The sequence below is a fragment of the Hylobates moloch genome, unplaced genomic scaffold (genome assembly GCF_009828535.3).
Source record: "Hylobates moloch isolate HMO894 unplaced genomic scaffold, HMol_V3 SCAFFOLD_11, whole genome shotgun sequence".
In the NCBI taxonomy this organism is placed as follows: Eukaryota; Metazoa; Chordata; class Mammalia; order Primates; family Hylobatidae; genus Hylobates; species Hylobates moloch.
Genome location: NW_026652286.1, coordinates 66633986 through 66642999, shown reverse-complemented (window position 1 = coordinate 66642999; position 9014 = coordinate 66633986). Strand labels below are relative to the sequence as shown.

Sequence of the window (9014 nt, the reverse complement as noted above, 5' to 3'; positions counted from 1 at the left end):
TAAATCATGCTGCTATAAAGACACATGCACACGTATGTTTATTGCGGCACTATTCACAATAGCAAAGACTTGGAACCAACCCAAATGTCCAACAACAATAGACTGGATTAAGAAAATGTGGCACATATACACCATGGAATACTATGCAGCCATAAAAAATGATGAGTTCGTGTCCTTTGTAGGGACATGGATGAAACTGGAAAACATCATTCTCAGTAAACTATCGCAAGGACAAAAAACCAAACACCGCATGTTCTCACTCATAGGTGGGAATTGAACAATGAGAACTCATGGACACAGGAAGGGGAACATCACATTCCGGGTACTGTTGTGGGGTGGGGGGTGGGGGGGCGGGGACAGCATTAGGAGATATACCTAATGCTAAATGACGAGTTAATGGGTGCAGGAAATCAACATGGCACATGGATACATATGTAACAAACCTGCACATTGTGCACATGTACCCTAAAACCAAAAAAAAAAAATACTGAACTGATATGTTCATATGGTGGGATATTGCACCATTGTTAAATGCAAGTCTCACTATATGTACTAATATGAGAAAATCTCCAAGACAAAGTAAAAAGTGAAAAACAGAAAGCATTATAGCATAATCCCTTTTATACAAATGAGCAAGGATATACACATACATACATGCTAATATATGTATAGAAAAAAGTCTGTGAAAAATTTATAGAAATTGTTTAAGATTATTGCCTTTGGAGTGAAAGACAAGTGAGCAGGGCTTTAACTTTTTTCTTATACCTCTTTACTCTTAAGAACATCTAACCATGTTCATATGGTACTTTCTCTTTAACTTTCTATTTTGAACTAATTTAGTGAGTATGTAAAGAATCAGATTGTGTGCAATTTTCCCCTTCTTTATACTTTTTCATATTAAAGCAAAAACCAGGCCAGGTGAGGCAGTGGCTCACACTTGTAATATGAGCACTTTGAGATGCCAAGGTGTGAGGATTGCTTGAGGCCAGGAGTTTGAGACTAGTCTAGACAACATAGCGAGACCCCATCTCTATAGAAATAAAACAAATAAAATAAAAAATAAAATTTAAAAACCAATAAAATTTATTTTTAAATAGTCGTAATACTTAAGCATATTTCAGATGTAGGTCAAGAAAGCACTAGTTCATTCTATCATTAAATGAAGGAATGTATATAAGAGCTCTGGTTCAGGCATTAGCATAAAATAGCTGCTCAATTAATGTTAGCCCCACCCACTCAACCCACTTCTAAGTTCCATTCTCTGCCCCTCCCCTGGATGATATCTTGGAAGCAGCAACTGTATATTTACTCTTCTTTGCAACCCAGCATTGTGTCTGGCTCACAGCAAACACTAAGTTGAATTAAGCAGAGACTTCAAGACTTTTAAGCTTACAGCTATAGTGAAGACAAAACCTTATTAAAGGAGAGCAAAGAAGTCAGCAAATTCTCTTCCTAATAAAGCAACTATAAAGTTAGACAAAATTGATTAAAAAAATAACAAACCATTTCGGTATCTAGAAATTGAATAAAAACATGTAGCAATATTTATGCTTGAAACTGCTGAACATCAGCTAAGAGGAGTAGGATTCTACAGCATTGGTTTTCTAACCTCTCACAGATCCACTAGCAGAGAATATAAGATTTATTGGCTCAAGATGCTTAGGCAGAACTTCTTCAAATCATTTGCTGACCACTGAGCTAAGCAGATGTAGGAATGACCTCTCAGAAGCCAGACTTAAAAATAAAAATAAATAATAAAAAAAGCAGAAATCTCAGTGGCCACACACCATAGGAAAGATAATCCACAGATTTAGCCCACAGGTTACTAAACAAAGAAGCAAGCAAAAAAATAACCTAGAGTTGATGAAGGAATGAGAATCCACAGTTGCTACATTCTTAAAAATATCCAGTTTTCAAGAACAACAAAAATATGAGAAACACAAAGAAACAGGCAAGTGTGATTAATAGAGAAAAAAGGCAGCCAGTGGAAACTATCTCTGTATATGTCCTTACAGGTTGAATTTAGCAGAGAAAGACTTCAAAGCAGCTATAATAAATACATTCAAACAACTAAAAGGAATCATGTGTAAAGGGTTGAATAAAAGTGGGAAAAACAACTCAACAAATAGAGAATATTAATAAGCAAATAGAAATATGAAAAAGAATCAAATTGGAATTTTGGCATTGAAAAGTACAATAAATTAAATAAAATACTAGAGGAGCTCAACAATAGATTCAGGAAGGCAAAAGAAAGTGTCAGTGAACTTGAAGATAGATCAATAGAAATTATCCTATCTGAAAAAGAGAAGTGGGGAAATAGAAGAAAATGGACAGAACCTCAGAGACCAATGGGACAATGTATTTGCTAACATGTGTATAACAGTTGTCTGCAGAAAGAGGTGAGAACAACAACAAAAAAAGCATGGGATAAATATTTGAAGAAATAATGGCCAAAAATGTCCCAAATTTGATGAAAAACATTAACCTACACATCAAAGAAGCCTAATGAGCCAAAATTTGATAAATACAAAGAGGTCCACAAATAGATACATCATTGCTAAACTGTGGAAAGAGGAAAGAAAGACAAAAAGATAATATTGAAACCAGATAGAGAAAAATGACTCATCACGTACAAGGGAGCATCAACATGATTAATGGTTGACTTCTCATCTGAACATTCGAAACCAGAAGACAATGAGATGATATACCTAAAGTGCCAGAGAGGAAATATTAGCCAAGAATGCTATATCCGGCAAAACAATCCCTCAAAACTAAAGGCAAGACATTCTAGATAAATAAAGACTGAGTGAGTTTGTTACTAGCAGAACTGCCGTACAAGGAATACTAAAGGACAACCAACCTTCATAATAAATGGAAATGACACCAAAGAGTAAGTTGAATTCACAGGAAGAAATGAAAAGCACCAGAAATGGGAAATATATGACTTAATATAAAAGGTTCTATAAATATATTTTCCTTTATTGTCTTTATTTTTTAAAAGTCATAAAGTAATATAAAGCACCAAGTATATAACAATGTATTGCTGAGTTTATTTAGAGAAGGGCATTATAGATAGATAGATAGATAGATAGATAGATAGATAGATAGATAGATAGATAGATAGATAGATAGATAGATAGATAGATAGATAGATAGATAGATAGATAGATAGATAGATATCAATAATAGCACAAAGGAGGAGGAGAGAATGGAGCTTTATGGAGCAAAGCTTCTACATTTTACCAGAATTTAGTTAGTAAATGTGATAAACTAGGGTGCATATTACAATCCTGAGGCAAACCAATAAGAAAATAACTCAATGATATATAGGCTAAAAACTAAACAGAAATTAAAATATTATTCTAAGAAATATTTGTTTAACACAAAAGAAGGCAGTAAAAGAGGACAAGAGGAACAAAAAAATACAGAAGACATATAGAAAATAATTAGCAAAATGACAAATATAAATCAAACTAATAAATAATACATTAAGTGTGAATGGTCTAACACCACAATCAAAATGTAGAGATTGTCACACTGGGGGAAAAAAAGCAAAATTCAACTATATGCTGTTTGTATTGTGTCTTACATTCAAGGGCACAAATAGGTTGAAAGCAAAATAATTCAAATAGCAAAAGTAAGAGGCTATATCAATAACAGACAGAATAGATTTTAAGACAAGAAATGTTATTACAGACAAAGATATTCTGTTGCGATAAAAGGGTCAATATATCAGGAAAATATAACAATTATAAATGTATTCATATCTAACAAAAATGCATCAAAATACATGAAGGAAAAACTGACTTAATTTAAAGAACAGAGAATGGAAGCTGGCTGTGAAAGGGTCCAGCAGAAGGAAACATGGCTGCCAAAGTATCAGAGTCCATTGGCAAGTTTGGCCTGGCCTTAGCTGTTACAGGAGGGATGATAGGCTCTGCCTTATATTATATGGATGCTGAGCACAGAGCTAAATCTTTGGCAGATTCCATGGAGTACAGGACATTGCAGTAAGGAAAGGAACTCATTTTCTCATCCTATGGGTACAGAAACAAATTATCGTTGACTGCTACTCTTGATCACATAACACACCAGTCATCACTGGTAGCGAAGATTTACAGAATGTCAAGATCACAGAGTGCATTGTCTTCCAGCCTGTCACTAGCCAGCTTCCTCACATCTTCACCAGCATTGGAGAGGACTATGATGAGCATGTGCTGCTGTACATCACTAAGAGATCCTCACATTACCGATTGCTTACTTTGATACTGGAGAACTGATCACCCAGAGAGAGCTGGTCTCCAAGCAGGTTAACAACAACCTTATGGAGCAAGCAGCCACCTTTGAGCTCATCCTGGATGATATGAAAAGATCCTCATGTTACTGATGGCTTACTTTGATGCTGGAGAACTGATCACCCAGAGAGAGCTGGTCTCCAGGCAGGTTAGCAATGACCTTGCAGACTAAGTAGCCACCTTTGAGCTCATCTTGGATGATGTGTCCTTGACACACATCTGACCTTTGGGAAGGAATTCACAGAAGTTTGGAGTGAAACAGGTGGCTCAGCAGGAATCAGAGAGGGCCAGATACGTGGTGGAAAATCTGAGCAGCAGAAAAATGCGGCCATCACTCTGCCAAGGGAGTCTCCAAGGCAGCTGAACTGAGTGCCAATTCACTGGCCACCACAGGTGATGGCCAGATTGAGCTACACAAGCCGGAAGCTGCAGATGACATTGCATACCAGTTCTTATGCTCTCATAACATCACCTACCTTCCGGCAGAGCAGTCTGTGCCCCTCCAGCTGCCCCAGTAAGGACCTACCCTGCCTGTACTTCCTCAAGCCAACTGGGCCACAGCCCCAATGATTCTTAACAGTATCTTCCTTCTGCTCCTACCTGAGAAATCACTGTGAAATTTCATGATTGGCTTAAAGTGAAGAAAATAAAAGTAAAATTACTTCAGATGTCTAATTATCAAATGAAGCTCTTTCTTTCTTCGCACATTCAACTACTTTTTTATTCACTCCCCTATGGAAAATTCCCAAGTGCCTATGCAGACTGGCTTTAGGTCCCAATTTGAGGTCTACTGTAGCTCCAGCCTAGGTACTGCAATTGGCAGAACTAAGGTAGGGCAATGTGTGTGATGGACTGGGGAGAACAGTTGTCAGCCTGAGTACACATGTAGCCTCCATCCTGTCATTGATTGAAGATTTGAGGGTAAAGGCACATGCAGCTGAATTGAAAAGGTAGGCCTCAATTTTCCCAGCAGTTCCTGCACAGATGCAGCTGAAGAGAGGTGCTGGAGAGGGTCAGAGAGAAAGTGGTCTGTCTCTTACTATAAGGCTGATTCTCTTTAACTGTGTGACCAGTGGAAAGAAGTGTGAACTAACTGAGTGCAGATTGAAGAATCTGCTTCTGTTGAAATGGTTAGGCCTGATTGTTGCCCCCCAGGGTCCTAATACTTGGATGGACTTAGATAGTGCAAGAGGAGCCCTAGACTGAGATCTGAGTCCTGTTGAAGACTTCTTTCTACCCTCAACTTTGGTCCCTCTCAAATATCCAATGGAATTCCAACTTGAAGTCTTGAATCCTCCTGGGGCTAAACATGCTTGCCAAAGATGTGTACATCCTGTGTTCCTGGCTTCCTTGTTCAGAGACTGCTTTTCTCCAGGGCTCTGTGCCTGTGCTTTGAAAACAGATCTGTATAAACTGTTGTTAATAAATGACACTCAGACCTTCCCAAAAAAAAAAAAAAAGAACAAATAGACAACTCAACAGTTAATTGTCGAAGATTTCAATACTCAACTCTCAATAACTGATAGAACACCTAAACAGAAAATCAGCAAGGATATAGGAGACTTGAACAACACTATGAACCAATTATACCTAAATGATGTCTCTGGAACATTTCACCCAATGACTGTAGAATATACCTTCTTTACAGAGCACGCGGATGATTCTCCAGAATGGAGCATATACTAGGCATAAAATAAGTTTCAATACATTGAAAAGGATTACTATCATACAAAGCATATTTTTCAATCACAATGGAATTAAATATCTACAGAAAGAAATCTTTGAAATCATCTAAATATTTGGAAATAAAATGATACTCTTCTAAGTAACCCATAGGTCAAAGAAGAAATCACAAGGGAAATTGTAAAATATTTTGAACTGAATTAAAATGAAGACAAAAATATCAAAATTTATAGATACAGGTAAAACCATGCTTAAAAGGGAAATTTAGATTTTAAATCATCTATCTCAGAATTAAAAAAAACTCTGAAATCAATAACCTAAGCTTTCATCTTAAGAAACTAGAAAAAGAAGAGAAAAACAAACCCAAAGCAAGCAGAAAGAAGAAATAAAGATTGGAACAGAAATCAATGAAAGAGAAAACAGAAAAAAAATACAAAATAGATGAAACCAAAAGTTGGTACTTAGAAAAGATCAACAAAATTGAGACAACTTCATTTAGACTGGCCAAGAGAGAAAGAGAACACTAATTGCCAAAGTCAGGAATGAAAGAGGCAACATCACTGACCACACAGAAATTAAAAGGATCATAAGGAAATATTATAGGCCAAAATATTAGACAACTGAGATGAAACATGCAAATTTCTAGAAAGACACAAGTTACCAAAACTGACTAAAATATAAAAATAAAAAATTGGAATATACCTATAACAAGAAATTGAATTAGTAACTAAAGATCCTCCCTGAAAGTAAATTCAGGTTCAGATGGTTTTATATAAAAATTCCATCAAATACTAAGAAAAATCCATGCTAATCCTTTACAAAATCTTTCAGAAAATAGAACAGTGGAGACTTTCCAATTCATTCTGAGGCAAGTATTACCTTGACAACAAAATCAGATACAAACATCACAAGAAAACTACAGACTAATATCCCTCATGACTTAGACACAAAATTCTTAACAAAATGTTAGCAAATCGCATCCATCAGCATATAAAAAGGATTGTACGCCATGGCCAAATGGGATTTATCCCATGATTGCCAGGTTGGCTTAACATCCAAAAATTAGTTAATGTAATAATATATCAATATATCTCAATAGATATAGAAAAGCCACATGACCATCTCAATGGATATAGAAAAGTATTGAACAAAATCCAGTACTTACTTAGTGAAAATCTCTCAACAAACTAGGAATACAAAGGAATTTCCTCCAGTCCCAGCTAAAGCAATCAGACAAGAGGAAGAAATAAGGACATCCAAATTGGAAAGGAAAAAGTCAAATTATCCTTATTTGCAGATGATATAATCTTACATTTGGAAAAACCTAACGACTCCACCAAAAACTATTATAACTTACAAATTTAGTAAAGTTGCAGGATAGAAAATCAACATACAAAATCAGTAGCATTTCGATATGCCAACAGTGAATAATCTGAAAAAGAAATCAAGAAAGTAATCCCATTTACAGTAGCTACAAATAAAATTAAATACCTAGAAGTTAACTTAACTAAGGAAATGAAGGATCTTTATAATGAAAACTATAAAACACTGATTAAAGAAACTGAAGAGGACAAAAAAATGGAAAAACATTTCATGTTCATGGATTGGAAGAATCAATATTGTTAAAATGTTCATACTGCCCAAAGCAATCCCTATCAAAATACCAATGACAGTCTTCACAGAAATTGAAAAAACATTCCTAAAATTTATACGGAACCACAAAAAAACCAGAATAGCCAAAGCCATCCTAAGTAAAAAGGACAAAACTGGAGGAATCACATTACCTGACTTCAAATTATACTACAGAGCTATAGTAACCCAAATGGCAAGGTACTGGCATAAAAACAGACACATAGACAAATGGAACAGAATAGAGAACCTGGAAATAAATCCATACGTCTACAGTGAACTAACTTTTGACAAAGGTGCCAAGAACACACACTGGGGAAAAGACAGTCTCTTCAATAGATGGTACTAGGAAAACTGGATATCCATATGCAGAAGAATAAAACTAGACTCCTATCTCTCACCATAGACAAAAATCAAATCAAATCAAAATGGATTAAAAACTTTAAGACCTTAAACTATAAAACTGCTACAAGAAAATACTGGGCAAACTCTCCAGGACATTAGTCTGGGCAGATTTCTTGAGTAATACCCCACAAGCACAGGCAACCAAGGCAAAAGTGGACAAATGGGATCACATTAAGTTAAAATGCTTCTACACAGCAAAGGAAACAATCAACAAAGTGAAGAGACAATCCATAGGATGGGAGAAAATATTTGCAAACTACCTATCTGGGATTAATAACCAGAATATATAAGGAACGCTATAGGAAAAAATCTAATTACCAGATTAAAAAATGGGCAAAAGATCTGAACAGCTATTTCTCAAAAGAAGACATACAAATGGTAAACAGGTGTATGAAAAGGTGCTCAACATTATTGGTCATCAGAGAAATGTAAATCAGAACTACACTGAGATATTCTCCCAACCCAGTTAAAATGACTTTTATTCAAAAGACAGGCAATAAAAAATGCTAGTGAGGATGTGGAGAAAATGGAACCCTTGTACATTGTTGGTGGGAATGTAAATTAGTACAACCACTATGGAGAGCAGTTTGAAATTTCCACAGAAAACTAAAAACAGAGCTATCATATGATCCAGCAATCCCACTGGTATAGGTACATATCCCATTTTAATGTACCCCCAAAAAAGGAAATCAGATATCTGCACTCCCATGTTTATTGCAGCACTATTTACAGTAGCCAAGATTTGGAAGCAAACTGTGTCTATCAGCAGACAAATGGATAAAGATGTGGTACATATACACAATGGAGTACTATTCAGCCACAAGAAAGAATTTGCAACAATGTGGATGGAATCAGAGGTCATTATGTTAAGTGAAATAAGCCAGGCACAGAAAGACAAACTTCACATGTTCTCACTTGTTTGTGGGAACTAAAAATTAAAACAATTGAACTCATAGAGAATAGAAGGATGGATACCAGAAGCCAGGAAGGGTAGTGGAAAGG

At 35.8% G+C, this 9014-nt stretch overlaps 1 protein-coding gene and 1 pseudogene across 1 annotated transcript in view; one reads left to right on the top strand and one right to left on the bottom strand.

The window, feature by feature from the left end:
• The window catches only part of HEPHL1 (hephaestin like 1), a 92885-nt gene that overhangs the window by 60992 nt on the left and 22879 nt on the right, over positions 1–9014 (bottom strand). The window lies entirely within an intron of this gene.
• Positions 3865–4813, top strand: LOC116476820 (prohibitin 1-like; annotated as a pseudogene).